General features: G+C 45.1%; 1 protein-coding gene across 1 annotated transcript in view; it reads left to right on the forward strand.

Annotated features, from left to right (window-relative positions):
- Positions 1-9,035, forward strand: part of LOC140850013 (uncharacterized) — a 146,876-nt gene extending 137,841 nt beyond the window's left edge. Inside the window, exons 4-5 of the transcript XR_012132635.1 lie at positions 835-6,001; positions 6,449-9,035. The gene's annotated coding sequence lies outside the window, so the exon portion shown is untranslated. The remainder of the gene's footprint in view (positions 1-834; positions 6,002-6,448) is intronic.
- The last annotated feature ends 13,694 nt before the right edge of the window (positions 9,036-22,729 follow it).

A 22,729-nucleotide genomic window follows, 5' to 3' on the forward strand; every position in this document is an offset into this window, starting at 1 on the left:
AGGCCCTGCCTATTTACCGCACATGTGGGCCTGACTTCATGTGGGTCCTTGGACTAGAGGTTTCTGAGACCTGGCCTCTAATCTGGAGTCTATATGATAGAAAATGGAATTGGATCAGTGGGCAGCCAACCCAGTGTGTGGCCCATAGCAATCCAGGGACCCATGAAATGGGTCTGCTTCACCCTTTCACTGGACAGATAGGAAACCAGACTCAAGAGATGGAATGGTTTTGACCCGTGTGGTCTGACGTAGCAGCAGCACGTTGAAGCCTAGAAAGCTCCAGAATCTGTCCTTTCTGCAGATCTAACCCCACCCTCCTCTCTCTGGAGTGGTCCTCCTGTATGGACGGTGCTCAAAGCTGCTGAGGTTGCCTGGCCGCTTCTCACTAATTGAAACCTCAGGGTGCTGTTGTGGTGCCGGTTGCTACAAACACTTGGCCAATTTGCTTAAGTATGTGACATTATAAAAGTTCCTGAAAGATCTTATCCACACTGCTGGCACATAGCCCAAATGAAAAGCCAGGTAGAAAGACAATGTGTGTGTTATTAAAAGGAAAAAAAAAGAAAAGGAAATAAAGTTTCTTGTTTTTGTTCCCTGTACAAAGGGCAAGAACTGGAAAACCTATCCGACCCAGAGGCAGCACCTGTACTGGTTTTGTTTTGTTTTGAAATTGTTTGAGAATTTTTTTTTTTGCAACTCCTAAGCTGCCTGTCACCTCTGAAAAGCAGGATGGGACTGTTAAGATTATATAAATTAATTTACATTTTGGAGCACCAGGTTCTTCGCAGGGCAGGAGGCTTCGAGAGTGCCAAGTCTAGCGGTTTTATTTTACAGATGTGGCAACTGAGGGCCTGGGTCCTGGACAAGATAGCCCTGGTACAGCTGGAAGCAGAACCCTGGGCTCCTGACTTCCACCCCAGGCAACCTCATGCTTTCTGCAACCCTACAGAGTCAAACAAACTGCTTGCCCTTCTTTTCAGCTGAATTAGACTCAGATGCAACAAGGCAAAGGCAAATCCTTCCCAAGCTTCTGAGCCAACTAAGTGAGTCCTCGCCATCCCTGAAGACTGATCCTACCGTTCCTGCTCACAGGACCTGCCAACCCTATGCCACCCACCCTGAGCCGGAAGGGTGCTGTGTTCCTCACTGCACCTGTGGTTCCCCTAGGAGAGGGGTGCCATTAGCCCTGCTTTCAGATGTGGAAATTAAGGCTGAGAAGTCAATGTGCCTTGGTATAAGCTAGAAGGTGAGACTGTGATTAAAGTTCATGATTAAAGGCTGAGGACTGGCTGGCCCAGGGCTTGGGTTTCATCAGCTCCATCAGGTGGTTGGAAAGACCAAGCAACACAACCTGCACAGCACTAGTCTAGTGCCTTGTATGCAGCGGCTGCTTCCAAAACATGAAGTGCCATTGCCAGACACTTTCTTGAGCCTTTCACCTTCACTTACATCCAATAGAAAATGTAGTCCATGACACTCAGATTTGTTAGGTCCTGGTTCATCTAAAATGACCTTTTTTTCGAAGGTACTTGATAACCGGTTAATTCACGTTAAGAGACCCCAAACGCTAACTTCCAGGTGTGCTCAGACTTCCTAACACTTAAGGGGATAGATGGTGGTGCTTTGCAACCAAGAGGCCAACAACCTGTGAAATGACCTAAACACTTAAAATTTACATGGAGGAATGCATATCCTATCCCATCCCTTAGCAGGAATGAAAATAGGCATCTTATCTCTCCATCTTGGGCAACCTAGTTTGAGAAGAGTTCTTGCTACGATTGCTTGACTTCTACCAAATAGTCTCCCTGTATGTATGATTGGAGGCCTCTTGTTAAACAATTAAGTAGCACAGCTCAGCACGTAAAAAAGTTTGATGAAGTTAGGAACTCACGAAACCTAGGAAGCCAAGGGCATGGGTCAGGGAGAAGTTGTTCCATGAAAAGACTGGAAAGGTTTAGCTTGTGTCTCTCCACTCATTCACTGTGGGCTTCCCACACCTCATCCAAGCAGGCAGCAGTTTGCTCCGCCACCCAAGCTGCTGGCATCTCCAGAGCCAAGTGAGAATGGTGCCAATCTATCAGGAAAACCAGATTCCTCCTCCCCTGGCCCTGATGTCACCCCACAGCTACTTCCAGGGCTGGACACTGAGCCTGGAAGCCCAGTGTGCAGAGGTGGGGGTGGGCAGACATGCCATGTGGGGGTGTTGCAGTCATAGGACCAGAGATATGGTGTCAAGGCTCCTGAGAGGAAAGAGATGGGGGAAACAATGTTTACTGAGCACATATTATATGCCAGAAACCTGACACATATAAGCTTATTTAATCCCCACAGAAATCCTGTGAGGTAAGGGTTATTATTGCCTTTAACCAATGAGGAAACAGAGGATCAGCAAGGTTAGGTAACTTGCCTGAGGTCACATGACTCCTGGGGTGGAGCCAGAATCTGAAGGCATAACCTTTGATTCCAAATCCTATGTTCTTTCCACTGCACCAGCACCCTATGAGATCAATTCTAAAGTGCTGACTCCATCCTTTAGTCCGTGTTACCTTGTGAACTTGAGCAAGCTGCTTAACTTCTCAGTTTCCTAATCCACAAAATGGGGATAAATACAGTACATACCTCACAGAGTGGTTTTAAGGATTAAGTAAGATGTGCATATGAAGTGCTTAGAGCAATGCTCAACATGCCCTAAGAGTTTTATCAAGTTAGTCGTTGCATTTGTTTTAATGACTGATTCTGCTGTTCCTGCTATCTGGACAAAGGCATGCTTCCTCTCCGTGCCTCAGTTTTCTCATCTGTAAAATGAGTGAATCAGACTGGATGATGCCTAATCTTTCCAATAAAAATAAAATAAACTTTTATTTCCAGCAATAAAATTCCATTACTGTGCTTGGCATTGAGTTTCTCCTATTAGCTAGTCCGAGTTCATATGCCCAGCCGGCGCCCCTCGTCCCTTGCGGAACTCCCCCTTTGGGGTCCTTTGTTCTCACACCATGCTCTAACCCTGGTGCTCGGCTTGTTTCTGCCACTGCATAATTCCTTCCAGCCTTCCCTCCTGCTCTTTACCCTTCCTTGATTATCCTTGCTTTCCACTGCCAATTTGAATTCTATACTTCTTTCAAGGCCCAGATTAAAACTCAACTCTTCCATGAAACCATCTCTGGCAAACCCCACCCTGAGATGACTTCCCTTCATTTAAAATCCACTCAGCTATTATGCCCACAGTCTGAGTCACACCAATTCCAAACGGGTTACATTGTCTCATTGAAGTCTGTTTGACTTACCCAATTCCCTAAAAGTAAACTCCCCAAGGGCAAGGACCTTATTTTCTACTTTGGTGTAGCCTCAGCAGTGCCGGCACAGTCCTGGGTATGTGTTTGGTGAATTGAGGGGCCCATGTGTCAGTCATTCCTTCCTCCACCAGTGAGGGGCTGAGCCCTTTGCTGGGGAGGGGACTTTCTGCCGCCTGTTTAGGACTAGGAGGAGGGTGAGGGGTCACCTCTGCCCTCAAGGAGTTGGCAGAGTGAGAGAGGTAAAGGTGTAAATGTAAGCAATGATAATGCAATATGATTAACTGTATCATAAAGGTACAGAGGAGAGGTGGCTGACTGCCTGCAGAGGAAGGGGAGGCTTCTGAGGAAGAGGAGCTCCAGGATTAGCAAGAGTTACCAGCGTGGGTGTAGAGCGTGAGAAGAGGTAGTATATACGTTGCTTTGTTGAGACAGCAAAATGGGCACGTTTCAGAGGGAAGCAGATCGGGGTCAGTGGTAGGGAGGGAAGTTGTCCAAAGGCTTTAGGCCTTTATTCCCTGGGTCCAAATGCTAAGCACCGTGTCACAAAGAGAAAGTTAAGATCTACGTAAAGAGCTTTATTTATTTATCTGATATTAAAATGTCTTTTAAAAAACGTCATAGAGATGATAGTTGTTTGTATTTCATGCCATTTTGCTTTAGTAACTTTAGTTGACAAAATAAAGATCTGGCAATTCTATGTCGGAAGGGAAGTTTCCAGGTCCAAATACTTGGAGTTGTTGCTGGAGAGTCATTGTGATACGTGGAAATAAGGGACAGGCACAGCGTGGACAGGCACAACGCTGATTACTTAACTCTTAGGAGGACAGGCAAAGATTTGGAACTTCCAAACAATTTCTGCGCACGAGGATAGCAGAGGTAGCCCATGCCTACAACGGAGGCTCCGGGGAAGTGCGGGGAGAGGCAGTTTGATTTGTTTTGACGGCTTTAATCCCCGGTTTCTCCCTTGAGAGGTGTGAACTATTCAAGAGGCCTCCGGGTCTCTCCTGTACCGTGTGCTCCTTTTCCCTGCTAGCTGTTTCCCTGCGCGGCTCCTCCCTCCCCCGGAGGGGATGGAATGTGTCCGTTCTCCACATGCAGCTCTGACTTTATCACCCATCTTGCCGTCTTTCAAAGCAAGGACTGACAACTGTGATTTCCCATCTCATCTCCAGGTGCGAAGGAAATTGCCCTTGTAAGTGTTAGCGGGGCCCAGGCCCCCCGCCCCTGGGCTTGCTGCAGCGCCTGTCAGCCGGATGCGCGCTAAAGAGATTAAAGACGGTGTGCTGGAACTTTCAAACATTTTTGCCCAGATCAGTCCAAAATTCCGAAGGCAAGAACTTGCCTGAGTCAATATCATAGTGATTTCGAATCTTAAACTGTCCCTGCTAGGGCATTTCAGTCATTTCACGGAAACAAGACAGCAGCTCAGGGGCCCTAGAAACAAAGGTCTGTAAAGAGGATGGGGCGGGGCTGGAGTTGGTTTCTCAGGTGAGAAAGGGATTCCAGGTCCTAAATGGCAACATTCAATTTGCTCCATCATTTCTTATTCTAGTTGAGATTTTGCACCACACTTGGTATGTCTGAGGCCTCACAGCAGTTTTAGTTGAAAAAGTAAACAACCATAACAAAAGGAAGAGGGGTCTCAGAGGGTCAGAGAGGACCACAGCCTGGGGAGGGTGGGGCTAACAGGGGATGAGGACATGGGGGCAGCTTCCAGGGCTTCCTCTGAAAGGGGTTTTCTAATCTTCGGTCTCTGGAGACGTGGCAGTGGTACTGAGCCGACTGCAGAGCCTGGAGGCTGGCCAAGGTGGAGAAAATGAGAACGCATTGTTGCTGAGGTGATCACAACTTAGAAGACGAAACTGGGGCTTGGGCAAACAGCAGGGACTTGAATTCTTGTCTCTGTTCCACTGTGTGACTTTGGGAGAGGTATGCCACCCTTCTGGGCCCCAGTTCCCTCAGAATGTGTCCAGAAAACGTTCCTTCCAGGTCTGACATCTTATTCTAGGACCCTAAGCTTCCCACTCTTGTTCCCTCCCGCAAGGCAGCTCCCTGAAGTCTGGGGCTGTCACCCTGGCCTGGGCTGAGTTCTGGGTGACCCAGTGAGCAGAGCCCTGGGGGTAGGGAGGGAAGGGAGTGGGGTCTGAGCCAACTGGAGTCAGCAACTGGTCCAGCCGCAAACCCGTGACAGCAGCCCACCAAGACTAGGAATTGCCCGAGGGGATGGATGGCATCTGCAGACCAGTGCTCTAGAACAAACGGTGCTACCCAGAGGCGGCCAGCACCCTGTGCTCCACACATGAGCAGGTGAAATTTAGGAGGCTAAACTAGTAGGAATTTTTCTCATGACACAAATGCACACCCACCAGCTTCGTGCCCACCCTTGGGGCTTTGACCCCAATCTCTTATTTATGGACTCCTTCCATTTCTCTCATCTTTTCCAATTATACTCACAGACGAAAGCTCAGACTCCTCTAAGATCCTTTTTCTTGTCTTGATTGCTGTTGTTAACAAAGCAGAGACAATTAATTGTATGCCTCCGATGACCTCGCCCCACAACACAGAATGACCTTGCTTGGATAGATTAATTATTCCTTGTCTCCCAGAGTGGCAAGATGTTGGGTAAAACTCAGATTCCGACACATGCCCCAGTATGGATGAACATTGGGAACCTTGTGCTAAGTGAAGTAAGCCTGCCACAAAAGGACGTAAGTGTACGAGTCTACTTACATGAAGTACCTAGAGTAATATATTTATAGAGATAAAGTAAGCTAGAGATTTCAAAGGGCTGGGAGCGGTGTGTGTGTGGAGTTAGTGTTTAATTGGTATAGAATTTTAGTTTGGGAAGATGAAACTTTTCTGGAGATGGATGGTGGTGATAGTTGCACATGGTGTGAATATTTAATGCTACAGAACTGTACACTTTAAAATGGTAAATTTTATGTTACATATTTTCACCGCAATTTTAAAAAGTGGAGGGCTAAATCCTTGCACAAAGGAACCCGGTTTTGTCCTGTAGTGGATTTCTTTAGCCAGGTTATCAAATTCTGGTTTGTTGAATTTGTCACCAGCTCTGGTGAATTCTCATTTGCATAGTTAATAGATTATGTTGATCCTTGACTTTGTTTTGAATTTTTGATGTTTTTTTTTTATAGTGGACTTCCGTGGGCTCCTGAGATGGCTGTTATCACACCGAACAGTGCCTTGCTCACCAAGGTTGTGACTCAGTGATTAAGAAACTCAGGGTAAGAGGAGGTGGATTTGGAGGGTCAAATGATAAGACAGAAATAACTGGGGTCAACGGGAGTGTGAAGCTGTGCTCTAGTGGTTAAGAAAGGGAGAGAACAGCAAGGGAAACAGACAGTAAATGGGAGATAAGGGTTCCTTTGTAAGTGGTAAGCACCCTGCTTTGGAGGTTGCCAGTTCCAAATGGGTATGACTCATATGAGCCATCCATGGCACTGCAATTCTGTCAAAACCAAAGTTCATTGAGAACTCAGGAAAATGAAGTTATCTTACCTCTTTGCTCTCTGTCTCTGGTTCCTATCAGTCTATGTCACTCCCCTTCACCCACTGGCCCCAGAAGCATGAGTGCTGGGGGTACCCTGCTTGTTCACTACCTGGGCTGTGAGCACAGGTGAGCTCTTGTCAAGATTTCCATGGCTGGGGAAAACATCCGTTTTTGGTTCTGACGGCCTCCCCACTGCTTCAGGTTCCAAAGGCCTTTCCTGCCCAGGACTTCTCGGAGGTGTCAGATACCTATGCCATTATTTCACTTAGCATTTATTGGACACCTAGTTCAGAGCAAGAAGTGACCTTGGGAGTCATCTAATCCAGTGCTCCTCAACGGCAATGTGCCTGGGAACTGCCGGGTGATCCCTCTGAAATACAGCTTCTGATGCACTAGATCCTGGGTGATGAAGGGCCTGGATTACAGCTCTAACACCTGCCCAGGTGATATCGATGATGCTGATCCCTGAACCACACTTTAAGAGACAAGAATCTAGTCCAGCGATTCTCACCCCTTACTATGTACATCAGTATCACCTGGTGAGCTTTTGAAACATGTGCGGCCTGGGCTTCACTCCAGATGTTTCATTTAACTGGCCGGGATACAGCCAGTGTTTATTGGTCTAAAAAGCTGTTCAGCTGATTCTAGTGAGTAGTAAGTCTTGAAAACTACAGCTTTAATTGAATACCTTGATTTTACATCTTTCTCATTCAAACTATCAGGAAAGACCACACCTTCACTGTCCTACCTGTCCCTCCAGTTGACCTGGGATTTAATTTCTTTTTGTGAGAAAAATTAGCTGTTGTTAGTATCATATAATAATAAAAAATAACCTTTATTGAGTATTGACCATAAAATAGATATTATTCTAAATACATTACATTTAAATTTCATAGTACCCCATGAGGTAGAGTCTGTTACCATCCTCATCTTTTTTCACATATGTGAAACTGAAGCCTAGAGAGGTACGGTGACTTGCCATAGGTGACACAGCCAGCAAGTGACAGAGCCTGTCACTTAAGCCGGATCCTGGAGCCCACTCTCTTAAACATTACATCCTATAGCTTCCCTGTGCAATGCCAGTGACAGCAGCAATCTGGACAAGGATGAAGGAAATTCTTTCTTTCCAATTAAAACCTATGTTTTAAATTGACGCACCATTTTTTCAGTCTGAGTTTTTGTTGTTCTTATGGATCAAGTTCACTTCTGTTTCAAAAACCAACAGTGATAAAAGTTGTGTGTGCCGCTCACCCGTGTGTGCCTTGTCTTTCTACTTTCTACTCCATCTACCCATTCAGCAGCTCTTTGCACTGGAAGGGTCTGCAGCAGGAATACGTGCTGTTCGTGAATGAGTCTGACTCAGGTCCAGGGAATGTTCTGAGAAAGATTTCAAGCAGCATCTCCCTGTTCCACAGGGTTTGAAGAATTCCACAAGGTTCCAATCTGGCAAGATTTATTTTTAGAGTAGCCTCCAACACTATCCAGCTCATCTAGCCCAGTGGTCCCTTAGCACATACCTTTCCAAACAGACATTCCGCTAGCTGGTAATTCAGCCCAGCACAGCTCCATCTCAGACTGGGCTGGATGGTTTAGTTGTCAGAAATACCAGAAGGTCTTGCTATGAACAGATAGTTGATCTCTTGTAACATCATTACACAGTGTGGCATCTGATGGAGTAAGAAAAAAAATCTCCAAACTGTTTGTCTAAATAAAGCATTATGAGATGCTCCCAAACTAAACATAGAGTAAGATCAAATCCAGTCGGTTTGGCAAATTGCTGTTAGTTGAGCTGTTATGTAGTACCGTGGTTTTCCTCTGCTGCAGAAGACCGGGAGTGGACTGGACTATTCTCAAGTTAAAGAGGTCTAACTGGCCAGAGAGAGGAAAAGGTGCACTTCCATATGGCTCAGCCTAAGTGGATTCAGAGTCAGAGGTTGTGAGGCTCCACTGGGCCCTTGTTCACATGTCTGAATGTCCTTACGTCATCCTCTATAAACAATTGCCCAACCTCTGCTTAAGCACCTCTCACATCAGGGAAATTGTTCCCTAAAGGTGGTCAGTTCCATTTTCAGATTGTTCATGTTCTTAAAGTTCTTACTGAGAATGAATTCAAATCATGCCAGTGTCATTTCTGCCAGTGGCTCCTGGTTCTGCCCCCAAGAGACAAACACGTATAACCTGGTTCCCAGACCACGTAACAGCTTTGCTTTAAGCAATTTCAGTTACTGCATCTTCTTATGTCTTCTCTTTATCCAAATGAAGTAACATTTTTAAGATCTCCATGACATAACAAGACTTTCACCCCCTGGTCTCTCTCCTCTGAGTGTCCATCACATTACTGAGGTCACTTAAAAGCCAGGCCCCTCCAGTGTGGGGTTTGGTGGGCTGCTGCCTCACTTTCCCTGGACACCCACTTTCTATGAATGACACATAAGCAAACAGCACGCAAACCAAGAACACAGAGCTTGTGGTCAACCCTGTCAGCCGCAGCCCACAGCTTCCCTCTGGGCCTTGGGACATTCCCAAGCAGAGAAGGGAACAGTTGGGTTCTGCACTTCCTCCCACAGCTGGTTTTGGCTGGGCTGCAGCACTGGCTGATGGTGTCCGAGGGACCTCACGACTGGCACTTTCTCTGGGCAGCCTCATCGAGGGGCTCTGAGAGCAGAGCTGGACCTCTTGTTTAGCAGAGCCCTCCTGGGGGCCCAGCAAGTGTCCAGGCAACCACCTGCCTCCTTTCTGTGCTCTTCCAACGCTCAGAGGCAGTACCCATTCTCTGGACCTCTTTTTCTGACAAGCCTGGGTCTGATGCACCTACCAGAATCTTCCGGGATGCCATGTGTTTGTCACTTGTTTGTCTTCAAGGTTTCAAAGATCCATGTGGTTTTATGCGTTATCTGTCTTACACTGAAGAAACAGGCAGATTCCTTTGGAAGCAGCTGAGCAAATAGCTTGTTTTAGAAGAAAAACACTTCCTATTTCAGGGCTTTTCCACCTACCTTGTTGGGACTACTTGCGGCCCTGTGCCTAAAGAGAGCTGCTTTGGGCATTTCAAATACCATACCTTGCATGCTCTGGGCAGCTGACTGCACTAGAGAGGCAGTGGGCATCGCTCACTGTGCTTAGATGGTGATGCCTCAAGCTGAATGTGGCCAGCCAACCATCCTGGGCTGCCTACTGCTCTTCATTGCCTACAGCCCTTGAAGTGAATGAAGGGACAGTCAACAAACATATGAAAAGATACTCCGCATCATTAGCCATTAGGGAAATGCAGATCAAAACCACAATGATGTGTCACCTCACACCCACTAGGATGGTTCAGGCAGAGGATGGCAAATGTTAATTAGGATGTGGACATTGGAACTCTCCTAAATTGCTAAGGATGTGAATGGTGAATGTCAAATAGCATAGCTGCTTTGGAAAACAGTCTGGCAGTTTCTCAAGATATTAGACATAGAGTTACCATATAACCCAGCAATTCCATCCTAGATACATACCCAAGAAAAATGAAGACATATATCCACACATAAACGTGTACACAAACCTTCATAGCTTCATGAATTCTTAACATTCGTAATAGCTAAGGAGTGAAAACAACCCAGATGGATAAATAAAATGTGGTCTGTCCCTACAATGGAATGGTATTCTGCAATAAAAAGGAATGAAATATGGAAAGACATCCCATATTAGATTGGAAGACTTAATATTTTTAAGATGGTAGTAATCCCCTAAATGACCTGTAAATTAACACAATCTATAGAAATCCCAGCTGCAGTGTTTACAGAAACTGACAGTCTGGTTCTAAAATTCTTACAGAAATGCAAGAGACCCAGAATGGTGAAAATAATATTAAGCAAGAAGAGTTGCAGGACTCACTCTTCCTGACTCCAAACTTACTACGACACTGTAGTAATTGAGACAGTGTGGCCCAGGCGTAAAGCTAGATTTACAGATTGATGGAATAGAATTGGGAGTCTAGAAATAAATCTCTACATTTATGGCCAATTGATTTTCAACACCAATGTCAAGACAATTCAATGGGGAAAAATAGGTCCTTCAACAAATGATACTGGCTACCTCTTTGTGACCTTGGTTTAGTCAACGGTTCCTTTATGACCCCAAAAGCACAAGTAACAAAAGAAAAAATAGACAGATTGGACTCCCCCAAAATTAAAAACTTATGTTCTTCAAAGAACACCAAAGACGACCCACAGAAAGGAAGAAAATGCTGATAAATCATATGTCTGACAAGGGACTTATATTTAGAATACATGATAAATTTATGCAAATCAATAAAAAAGGACAAATAAACAAATTAAAAATGTGCAAAGGATCTGAATAGACATTTCCCCAGGACATATATAAAAATGAGCATGTGACAAGATGTTCAACAGCATTAGCCAATTAAGGAATGCACAGCAAAACTACCTCTAATGAGGTACTACCTCTAAGATGGCTAAAATAAAAAAGGAAGATGACGGCAAGTGGAGGAGAGGATGTGGAAAAACTGAGCCCATACACACTGCCGGTGGGACTGTGAAGGGGTGCAGGTTTGGGAAACAGTCTGGCAGTTCCTCAGAATGTTAAACCTAGAGTTACCATATGATCCAGCAATTCCATCCAAGGTATATATACAAGGAAATGACAACATTTGTCCATGCAAAAATGCGTGCGTGAATGTTCATAGGAGCCTCATTCATAATAGCTAGAAGGTGGGAACAGCTCAAATGCCCCTCAACAGATGAGTGGACAAGTAAAACGGAGCAGGATATACAATGGAATATTATTTGGGCATAAAAGGGAATGAAGTACTGAAGAATGAATACAGGAGGAAGAATGGTGCATGCCTCAACACAGAGGAACGTGGAAAACATTATGCTAAGTCAAAGAATCCAATCACAAAGGCCAGGGGTATGTGGTGGTATTAACATGCAATGTCCAGAGTAGGGAGATCTTTGGAGACAGAAAGCAGATTTGTGGTTGCTTAGGGCTGGAGGGTGCGGAGAGGCAGGGATATGCTAACTCAGCGGCATGGGGTTTCTTCTTGAGGTGATTGATGTCCATCTCTGTGAATGTGTATTAAAAGCCTCTGAATTATATCCCTTAAGTGGGTGAATTGTGTGGTGTGTGACTTATATATCACATATCTACCAGTAAAGGTGTTAAAAATTGTAGCAGATTTTTATAACACTTACAGTGGGAAAATCATTATGGTAGCAATTTGTCGGCTCGGCTTGAGGCTGGCTCTGTGACATGGGCTGCACAGCTTCACCTTCCTGCCTTGGTCTCCTCTCTGGAATGGAAGAGACCATCCATGTCTAGTTCACAGAGCCCTCTCTGCCTCTTGCCTGCCTTCATTCTCTGCCCCCAGTCTCTCCTCACCCAGCCACTGTAGGGCACACATTTCACTGGAACTTTCTAAGGCCCAGGTCTGATCACATCTCTTTCACATCCAAACCTGCAGTGGCTCCCTGCTACTCAATAAAGGATAGCACCCTCCCCTACCTTTTGTGCCCTATACCATCCCTCTGTGAGCTCCTCTGGCACTTTACAGAGGCCAAACAAGGCTCTACACCTTTCCCCAAACTGAAGGACTGCTTCCCTGCCTCCATGAATTGACTCACCTAGGTCCCTGCAGCTGTCCAAATCTACCCGACCATCACAGACCTCTCAGAGCCAGCCCAGCCTGACTCCTGACCCTCTGGAATCTCAGGCTCAGCACTCACCCTCTCTGGTCTTGCTTTCCTCTCTCCTAAAATGATGGGATTGGACTACTGGGATATTCTGAACAATAGGAATCCCTTGGAAGCATTTTTCAGAAGAGGGTGACATGGTCAAGGAAGTTTGGGAAACCCTGGATTAAACAGATCTCCTTACCACAGGACCTTTCAGAGACTTTGATTTGCTAATGGGCATTATGAGCCACTAAGAGGAGGTCTGATTTGCAACCTTTCCCAGGCTTTTAAAACTTACACACATACAGACTTTAAAAGAAAATCTTGCCCTGTAGAACACACCCAGGAAACTGCTGGACTAGTTCATCTCTAAAGACTCTCTGGATCCAAAAAATAAAAACAAAACAAAAATGAATACCCCCAAATCGCTACCTTCATATAAGAGCTTTCCCAACCCCTCTGTTTTGAAGCCACCCAACCCCCTGTATTCCTGTGACACCTTCTGACTCGCTAGCGCAGCACTTATATCATTCTACTTAATAAAGTGACACAAGTCCATTCTGATCTGTGGCCAGCATGCTGTAGCGAAAAAGAAAAATACAGCTAAACAAAGAAGTGGTGTTAGATGGTGCCTTTGCAACTAGCCTGCTATGACTCTGGGCAAGTCAAAATCTCAGTACCCTCATGCTGAAAACGGGCACCTTAATCCCTTACCCCCTTACCTGAGGGCTTGCGGTGAGGGGGAAGCCAACAGACTCAAAGCCCTCAGCGCCTGGCCCCTGGGGCACACCCACTGATGGGACACTGTTGGCATTATTCTCTCTGAGGGGCTTCATTTCCTGACTCACCTGTAAACTCCTTGAGGGCTCACCACATCCCAGGCCCCTGTGGGCCCTTCCAGTGCCTGCACACTTCCCTAGCACAAAGTATGATTTTTCATAAAGTTGAATGAAATTCATTTTATGCAGGTGAGTCAATTGTTGACTTTTTCAGGAAGAAAGGCAGCATTTCTCCCATCTGCTCAGATTGTTGGATTTCAAGAATCCTGGCACTTTGCTGTTGAGTGACCACGCAGGCCTGTGTGGGACCCGCACTCGTCCTTTATTTGGGGTTAGGATTCCTCCTAGGCCTATGCCAGGCAGCTCCAAGAGAGGAGGCTAAGATAGGAAGCAAAGCAACAAACTGGAGCAGCAAAGTTTATAGAAATGTATGTCTTCTTCCGCCCCAGTCTCCTAACTCCTACTTCAGGTGCGCTCAGCAAGAACAGGGACCGAATGTGTTAGGGAAGGGCGGATGGTGAGTTCTTTGTAGATGCTTTTCACTTTGGTCTTGTTCAAACTAGACAGTGTTTTCTCATGATTTCTCGTGGGCTAACTCACATATGTTCTTGAAGCATATGCAGTTTCTACAGAGGACAAGAATTACACTCACAGTGACTCAAGAGTAAGAAAATTCATAATCTGGTGGGCTTTCCTTGGTTCCTTTGATTCAGATCAACTCCTTCATTCCCTGCACCCAACAAGCAGTCTTTACCTGTCTTAGCACTCCTACTTGAAATTCTTTGTTTAATGTGTCTTCCCCGCTGGACTGTAAACTCGATGGGCCAGGGGCTGAGTTTTATTAGCTACCAGCACGTAGCACAGCAGTGATGAGGCCATCTATACATACTGCCCTTACTGAAGAGCTGGACTGAATCTAGACTAGAGGTCCAACCTGTGTTAAACTCCATGCCAGAGGGAAAGTGTTAGGGAATTCAGAGAAGGGAGAGCTTCAGAGAGGGGCAGGACTGAGAGGGTCCTGGCAGTTTGGACTGGTTTAGGGGAAGGGAGGAAGCAAGGGGAAGCACAGCGTGAGCACAAGTGCAGAGGCGAGAGTGCATTCTGTGCACGCTGGGACCAGTAACTGCCCAGCACAGGGCCCTGGGCTTGACAAATGCCTACTGAGTTTAGGCGATGCCTTGCATTGCATCGCTGTTCCTAGAAGGAAGAGGAGAGGGAGGCGTGGAGAAAGGGCACATGTGGGGCTGGAGGGCAGGATGCTCCGTTCTTTCTGTTTTCCATTCTCCTTTCTTTCTGTCACATCCCACTTCTCCAACTCAAGGCCTCTCTGAGGTCCTGCTGTGGCCCCACACCCAGGAGCCCAGCTCAGTGGGCGGCTCTTGCTGATGGGTCCTTCCTTAATCTGTGACTGGCCCGGGGCAGCAAGGGAAGCCATCTGGCAGGCGTGGCATCTTCACTCTCCTGGAAATGGAGGACTGTTACAGTAATTAGTCTCATAACAGGCAAACCCCATGGCAAGAAAATGGGAAAGGCCATCAGCTTAGCTAGTGGGGAATCATGTCCCGCAGGGCAAGCCCCCATTTCTGTACACCTTGTCTGCGACTTGGCACTCCTGCCTGCAGCTAAGAAGCCTGTTCACCTGTGCTTTGTCCAAAATACCCATTGCTGCCTTGCTCCACAGTAAGGCAGCCAACCGAATGCAGCATTGCCCTGGGCAAAGGCACCCATTCCCCAGGGCTGCGCCACTGGCCAGGTGTGTGACCTTGGGCAAGTACAGCCTGTAATCCTGCGCCTGCAACAGAGTAAGCACTCAGTAAATGTGGCTATTATTATAATATACATTATAATAATATATAATACAATGATATATATATATATTATATGTATTATATATATTATGTAATGACATATAATAATGATATTATTATTATTGGTGCAGACAGCTCTAGAAAAACACATAATAGAGGCTTAGGACAGATAGCCTTTCTTTTTGTATCTATGTCTATTTATCCTGATGCAAGATCTCTGGATCCAAGTGGAGACTTCTTATTTATTCACAGAGCATCTTAGTGGCGCCCGTTCCCATGCCTCAGTTTCCACAGGGCAGTGTGATGAGGGCTAGATTTTGACCTGCTTGTGCAGTGAGGTTTGTACCACAGGAGAGGAACCTCGTATTTATAGGCACATCTCAGAGATATCGCAGGTTCAGACTCAGACCACTGCAATAGAGCGAATATCACAATAAAGCAAGTCAAATGAGCGTTTTGGTTTCGCTGTGTACTTGACAGTTATGTTTACACTATACTGTAGTCTATTAAGTGTGCAATAGCACTATGTCTAAAAAATGTATGTCCTTTAATTTAAAAATACTATATTGCTCAAAAATGTTAACTATCACCTGAGCTTTCAGGGAGTTATAATCACTGATCGCAGATCGCTACAACAAATATAATAATAATGCCATATACTCCACCTACCAAGAAGTATAAGGAAGGGCCTCTCAGCCTAGGACCACATGTGATAAAGCTCCTATGAGACTCTATGTTCCTTGTGTATCATCTGTCATCTGCTGTGCCTGCTAATGGTACCTACTGAATATGCTGAATAATGTGAAAATGTATCAGTCAGAAACAGAACTTTTTATCTGAATGGATCATTCAGAATAATGTCTTAGAAGTAAGTACTAGTTACTGATAAGAAAAATAATGAAAAAGTTTGAAATATGGCAAGAATTACCAAAATGTGACATGGGGACATGAAGTGAGCAAATGCTGTTAGAAAAATGGCACCAATAGACTTGCTTGACGCAGGTCATGATCTTCACTTTGTAAAAAACATGGTTTCTCCCAAGGGCAATAAAGCAAAGCACAATATAATAGGGTATGCCTGTGAGTCAGAGCTTCTCTGAGGCATCTGGAGAAAGAAAGAGAGGGAGAGGGAGGGGGAGAAGAGAGGTAGGAAGAGAGAGAGGGCAGAGGAGAGAGACCTTTGCTCTGGAATATAAGCAGATCTCTCTGGGGAGAGAGGAAGGTCTCTGGGTCTGTTATGCCTGGAATGCAAGCTCTGCGGAGATATGCCCTTACTTGCTTCCGCAGAGCAATTCACTACCTCCAACTTCCAAGGCATGTCTGACCATTCCATCATCCTGTAACCCAGGTTACGGTACTATTTGCTCAGGAAACCTGGACCATGAAGAAATGAAAAAATATTCACGGACCACTGTCTCTCAGTCACTTTCTCTGAGCCACTGGCAGCTTAAGATGAGTTTGACTGCTGATTCCCTAACTCCCCTGAATGTATGGATGTGTGCATGTATCTGTGCATGCACGTGATGTGTAAATATGTGCTGTTGTTTGCACACGTGGGTGTATGTATTCTGTGGGGAACTTGTGCACATACAGTGCCTGAAGAGGTTTCTATACAGAATCTGTACAGAGTGTGTAAGCATGACTTGGACATATGAAGTACAAGTTGTGAAACCATAGCACCTGCCTCTGACACAACTAATCACGTGACTTGTGTAGCCCCATTTTGTATGTCAGGATTGCTGATGTCCTCTCTTTAAGAAAATATTTTACAAATAGTGATGAATTATGCATGAGTATAGATTGTGGCAGAAGAGACCAAGGCTTTCCCACTTAAAGCACACATGACATTTGTGATAAGATCCTGGGTCAGACCTGGGCCCCAAGCAGCCATTTTACAGATGAGAAAACTGAGGCCAGAGCAAGTGGGTGCTTATTCAACATCATACAGATGAGAGCTCAGGTTTCCTGACTGCTAAATAGGACTCCTCCACTACCATTTCAAAAAAGAAAGTCTGCATCTTGTCTGCCTTTTCTTATTGTTCTTACCAGGTGGGTTGGCCTGATAGAAGCTACTCCATCATAGCTGGGAATGAAAGCATCTCTGCTACCTGCTGACTCTTAAGATTTCTAAAACTCTACTGCATTGGTCAGCAACCCTCAGTGTCTTTCTATTTTTCATCACTCTGGATTCAAACATGTTGTCCTCCTGTTTCAGGCCCTTTCTGGCCACTTTGAAACCATCTCCAAGTGAAGCTTTCTTGTCACCATGAGAAGCATGCCTTGTTCTCCAACGTGTCAAGGAGGAAATCCCTCAGTCATCACTTGGAACTCCACATGGCCCTTTGCTCTACTCACCCGACTTTTTCCCATTCTTTTATACCACCTTCCACATCTCCCTATTTATCACCATTTCCAGAGTCGTGCCCTTCATATTGCCGAGTGACAGTTATCTCCCCACAGGGGTAATTGTTGCCCTTCTACCTATGCAGTGTTCCGTCTTTAACATCAACCCTTACCTCCAACTCCACGCACAGATACTGCTGCCATCTTCTTCTCTCTCCTTAGAGACATTTGAGGACAAAAATACAGCTTCCAGAAGCCTATTACTATCACTCTGAGCATCAAGAGTCTTTTCTGGGGGTCCCTGGGTTACTCAAACCCACTCCTGTTCTCCCTTCCAGTCTCCCCTACATAACCCACCTATCACCATCCCATCATTCAAATTTCTACTTTAATCTCCTCTTTTTCCTTATACCATGCTGGCCTGGAAAGGTATGGTTTTTGGAGTCAGACTGAGTTTAATCCGAGCTCCACTGTTTACTTGGGAAACTCAGCCGGTGCTCCCAGTGTTCACCATCCTCGGTGATAGAATGAAGACAGCACACATTGCCTCACGTAGCTGTTGAAGGGAATAAATGATACAATCCCTCCAAAGCACCTAGCTAGAACCTGATTATTTCCTTCCCCCTGTGTATGCTCAAGTCCTGTTCATTTTGCCAGGATCCCCTCCCTCCCTTCTTCCTTCCCTTCCTTCCTGCTGCCGCATTAAGATTTATTGGAAAGAGCTCAGGTTCTAGCCTCATCTTTGCCCCTGACCTAGCAGCAGCTCCTTCAGCAAAATCACTTGCTCTCTTTGAGCTTTGGTTTCTTCATCAATAAATAGGGCATTGCAATAGATGACTTCTAAGGGATGCAACATGCAGGGATGCAGCGTGGTTCTGAAATCCCATCTCCTTCACAGAGACTTTTCAACTGTTGAAAACAGTGGCAATTCTTTCTCCTTTACCCACATTCCACTGCCGTGTATGAACCTGTCTTTTCTGTTTTATTTTTGCTCTTTACACAAAAAGCGTTTATCCATAAGGATTTATGTCAGAATGGCTGGGGGCAGGGTGGTGAAATTACTTCTGCATGTTGATAGGGAGAGTCTCAGCTCTGTGAGAACAAAAATGTTGCCCTCAAGGGGAAAAGCTGTCCTTCAGGGGGGCTGCATCCTCTCCACCCCACCCTGACGGGGGCCCGATGACAGTGCGTAGCTGAGCTCATGACAGAGCAAGCAAAAATCAGTCAATCTGCCTCCTTTCCTTCCTCAATGGAGGCTCACAAGAAATACACAAAAAGTATTTTACCAAAACTCATTTCACTCTATAAAATCAATTCAATCTATTTAGATGTTCATGCATTCATTCCTTCATATAACAAATTGTTACTAAGCATGTATTATGTGTGAGGCACCGTGCTAAGCTTTAAGGTTGTAAATGTGTGTAAGACCTATTTCTTGCCAGAAATTCATTGTGTTTTAATGTACTCACTTAACAAATATCTTCTTATAGTGTATCATGCTAGGTTCCCTGGCAAAAATCACTGAGACACAGTTTGGAGTTTGGGGTGTTTATTAGGGATCAGAATCTGTTAAAGGAGGAAGGAAGAAAGCAGGATTGGGTGGAAGAAAAAGCCGAATGTGATTCAGGTCCGACAGAACCTCGGGAACCCAGCAGTGAATGCTGGAGCAGCAACTGCTCATCAGAGTCACGCTATGGTGCCCCAAACGCCCCTATGCGTTACTTTCTTAGGGAGGCCTTAAAAAATTACAACAGATATGTATTCCTTCTCAGGTCTGGAGGCCAGAAGTCCTACCCCACGGTGTCAGCAGGGCTGCGCTCCCTCCGGAGGCTCTAGGGAAGGATCCTTCCTTGCTTCCTCCAGCTCTGGGTGGCTGCAGGTGTTCCCTGACTTGCGGCTGCAACACTCCACTCTCCGCCTCTGTCTTTACACAGCCTCCTCTGTGTGTCTGAGTTCCAAGTCTCCCTCTGTCTTTTTCTTACAAGGACATCTGTCACTGGATTTAGGGGTCTCTCTAAATCCAAGATGATCTCATCTCAGGATCCTTAACTTAATTACATCTGCAGACTCTTCCCAAGCAAGGCCTCACTCACAAGTTCTGGGGGTGGACATGGGCATATCTTTCTGGGGTCATTCAACTCCCTATACCCTGCTTCACTCACTCAGCAAATGCGTACTGCCCTGCGGAGGGTATGGCCTTCAGAGATGCCACTCTCTGCAGCTGGAGACCATCTGCTGGCTATGTTTCCCACAGATGGGCAGCAAGTTCTTCCTTGAAGGGGGGTCTTATGTACTACACATAGCCAGGCTCCACACGAAGACTCGAAAACAAAGTGGTGATAAAATCAGAGAGAGTTCCTGTCCTTATCATGCTTGCCTTCTAGCAGGAGGAGACAGGTATCAATCATATAAACCCACAACTGGGAAAAATCTTCCCTTCAGTGGAAAGTGCTGCCAAGAGGAGGTCCATGTTACCAGAAGACCACGTGGAGGGGAGGCCTGAATGTGCTTGAGCTGAGAGTGGAGAACAATATTCAGGACAGAGAGAACAGCATGTGCAAAAGTTGCATGGTGTGCATTTAACAAAGAGAAAGGAAGCCAATGAGGCAAGAACTGGAGAGAGAAGAGGACAAGGTACAGCATGAGACTGGGGAGGTGGTAGCAGATGCTGTGCTGTGGGGAATGTGAAAGGTTTTGGTTTTATCCGTAGAACAACAACAGAATGCCACCAGAGTTTGAAGAAAGGGAGTGTTATGGGTCAGGGTGGCAGTGACTGGTTGAAATTGCATTTGAAGGAGAGAGGCATATTGCCATGAGAGTAGCATGGAGACCAGATATTATCAGAGAGGCCAGGCAGGAAGCACTCATTACAGCAGAAATGGTCTGGGTGATGATAGAGGAGATAGAGGAAAATGGTGTGTTCCAGAGCGATTTAACAGATATTTAACCAGACCTGGTGATGGATTGGACATGGCAGTGGGGGAGAGAAAGATGTTTGGGATGACTGCTAGGTTTCTGCCTTGTACCAGTGGTAAGGAATGGTGATCCTCACTGAAATATTAGTGAAGGATATGGAATGTTAAGATGCTGGGAAGAGTTGTTCCATGTGTGGTCTAAGAGGAGACCACAGGATTCTCTCCATCTTTGTGCACAGACCTGCCCCTCGGCAGCTTATTCTTCCCAGCTGGGCTGTATTATTGCCCTGCCTTATCACCAACAAGTACTGACTCACCTCTTGGTCCCTCCCCATATTTGTTGAGGATTTTGGCTTGTGGCCCAGTCTTCCTATTTCACATCATGTTGTCATTCTGGGTGGCCTTTGTGTTTATGTGAATGCCTGGGTGTCCTTGATTCCCCTTTGCCTCAGCTACTCACTCCTGTGTGTACACCTTAGCCTCTAGGCCCCCAAACTGCTCTGTGTCAGATCTTAAATATCATGCACTACACTCTGGGATAATGAACCTTAACTCAGTGGAATCTTGTATCCTTCTAGCTTGCTCTTAATTTTACTCCTTTGACTTCTATTCTGGGTCCTGTCCAGCAGCCACTACTGACCTCACTTTCTTCCTTCCCAGCTTACAAAATTGTGGGGATTTAATGCAATCTCCACAATGCACTACTTTGTCTGTGTATAACCTTGAATTTGGTGTTTCAGTGTCCATGTTCACCGACACTCTCAATTCCCTTCCAGCTTTGTCCTTCTTTATGTTAAGCAAAGCCCAAACCAGGATCAATCCTAACCATACCTTCTCCTCTTACTTCTCCCAGATCGCTGTACACTGCTGGAGAAATTTACCAGGTTGTGTAAACTAGTCTTCAACCTCAGTCTCACCCCAAGACCTGGACTGATCTTTGGAGAAGCCTGGGTGTGGTTCACCTTCAAAGACAGTGGTTGTGATATGCACATGGATGAGGTTGCTCAAGGAGAGTGGAGGATGGGAAGGAAGAAACTAGATTGAGGAAGACTGAGGCATGAATGAGTAGTGAAGTGGAGATGCTAACAGTTGATGCTTATTCAGAAAACTTGATATGAAAGGGAGGGAGAAAGATGGGTCAGTAGGAAGGGCATATGGAGGGTTTGGATATTTAATTATAGGATAGGAGAGATGAGAGCATATCAATATGCTGAGAGGAAAGGGCTAATTAAGAGGGAGAGGTTCAAGTTGTAGGAAAGGGAATGAGTGCAATTAAATGTCTAACAAGAAAGGAGTAATGAAGCACATAATGAACCTTAACTCAGTGGAATATTTTACACTGTACAGAAAGGAGACACACAAAATTATTTTACTGTGCTAATAACTATGTAAACAATGTGTCTATATGCATAAAATTTAGATAGGAATAAAGAAGAATAAAAAGTTCTTATGTTAGTGGAGCAAGATTAAATTCAGATTATTATTGTAAAAGTACTTAATAATAAGAAATGCCTTTTGGAAAAGATGAATGAGTTCTTTTTTGTTCAGGGCCAGAAATTCTAGCCACATAGTATGTAAACAGATGAATCTGGGTTCACAGCTTGCTTTGCCACTTGCTTGGTTAGACATTTTACTGTCTATGTCTTGGTTTTCTCAAATATATACAATGGGGATAATAATGATTATTCCTTCATAATTGTGGGGATTTAATGCAATAAATTATGTCCTTCTGGTCTGTGGCATATAGTAAATGCTTAGTAAATGTTGCTGATTAATTTTATTGTTGTAGGCCCCACCAGTGCTGAGTCAGATGTTTTGGTGTCTGGATGCCTTCATGACAATTATAGAATAGCATGGTCGAATGAGGGAAGGCGGTGGACCTGGACATACCTTAACAGCTCCGTCATTCACTTAGGAGTGTAAAGTTAAATGCATTAGTTAACTGCTGAGAGTCAATTTCCCCCTTTTTAAAAAAGGACATCTATCTTTCAAGTCAAAATCAAAATTCTTAATCTACTTTGCAAGATCTGGCCCATGTTTGTCTCTCCAGCCTCACCTCAATTCTCTCTTCCCCGTACCCTCACACCCAAACTGACTCCTCCCACTCATATTTTAGATTTGTCTCCTCATTTTCTGCCATCCATTGGGTTAATTCAACTTTCTTTTTGCCTTCCTATACCTTACTGATTTATAAAGTATATACTCTAATTCTATTAGTATTTTGTATGAATATAGTGTTTTAGCTACCAACGGCATTTTCTCATATTGTATGTCATTGTTGCCCAATATTTTAGTTTCATTGTTTTTATACCCTACCGTATGAACCATTATTATTTTTCCCATTTTGTTTAGTCAATGCATCTATTTACCTACAGGCCCACCAATTTCTTTGCTCAGTTCCTTCTGGT

Source organism: Manis javanica, chromosome 6 (genome assembly GCF_040802235.1).
Source record: "Manis javanica isolate MJ-LG chromosome 6, MJ_LKY, whole genome shotgun sequence".
Lineage (NCBI taxonomy): Eukaryota > Metazoa > Chordata > Mammalia > Pholidota > Manidae > Manis > Manis javanica.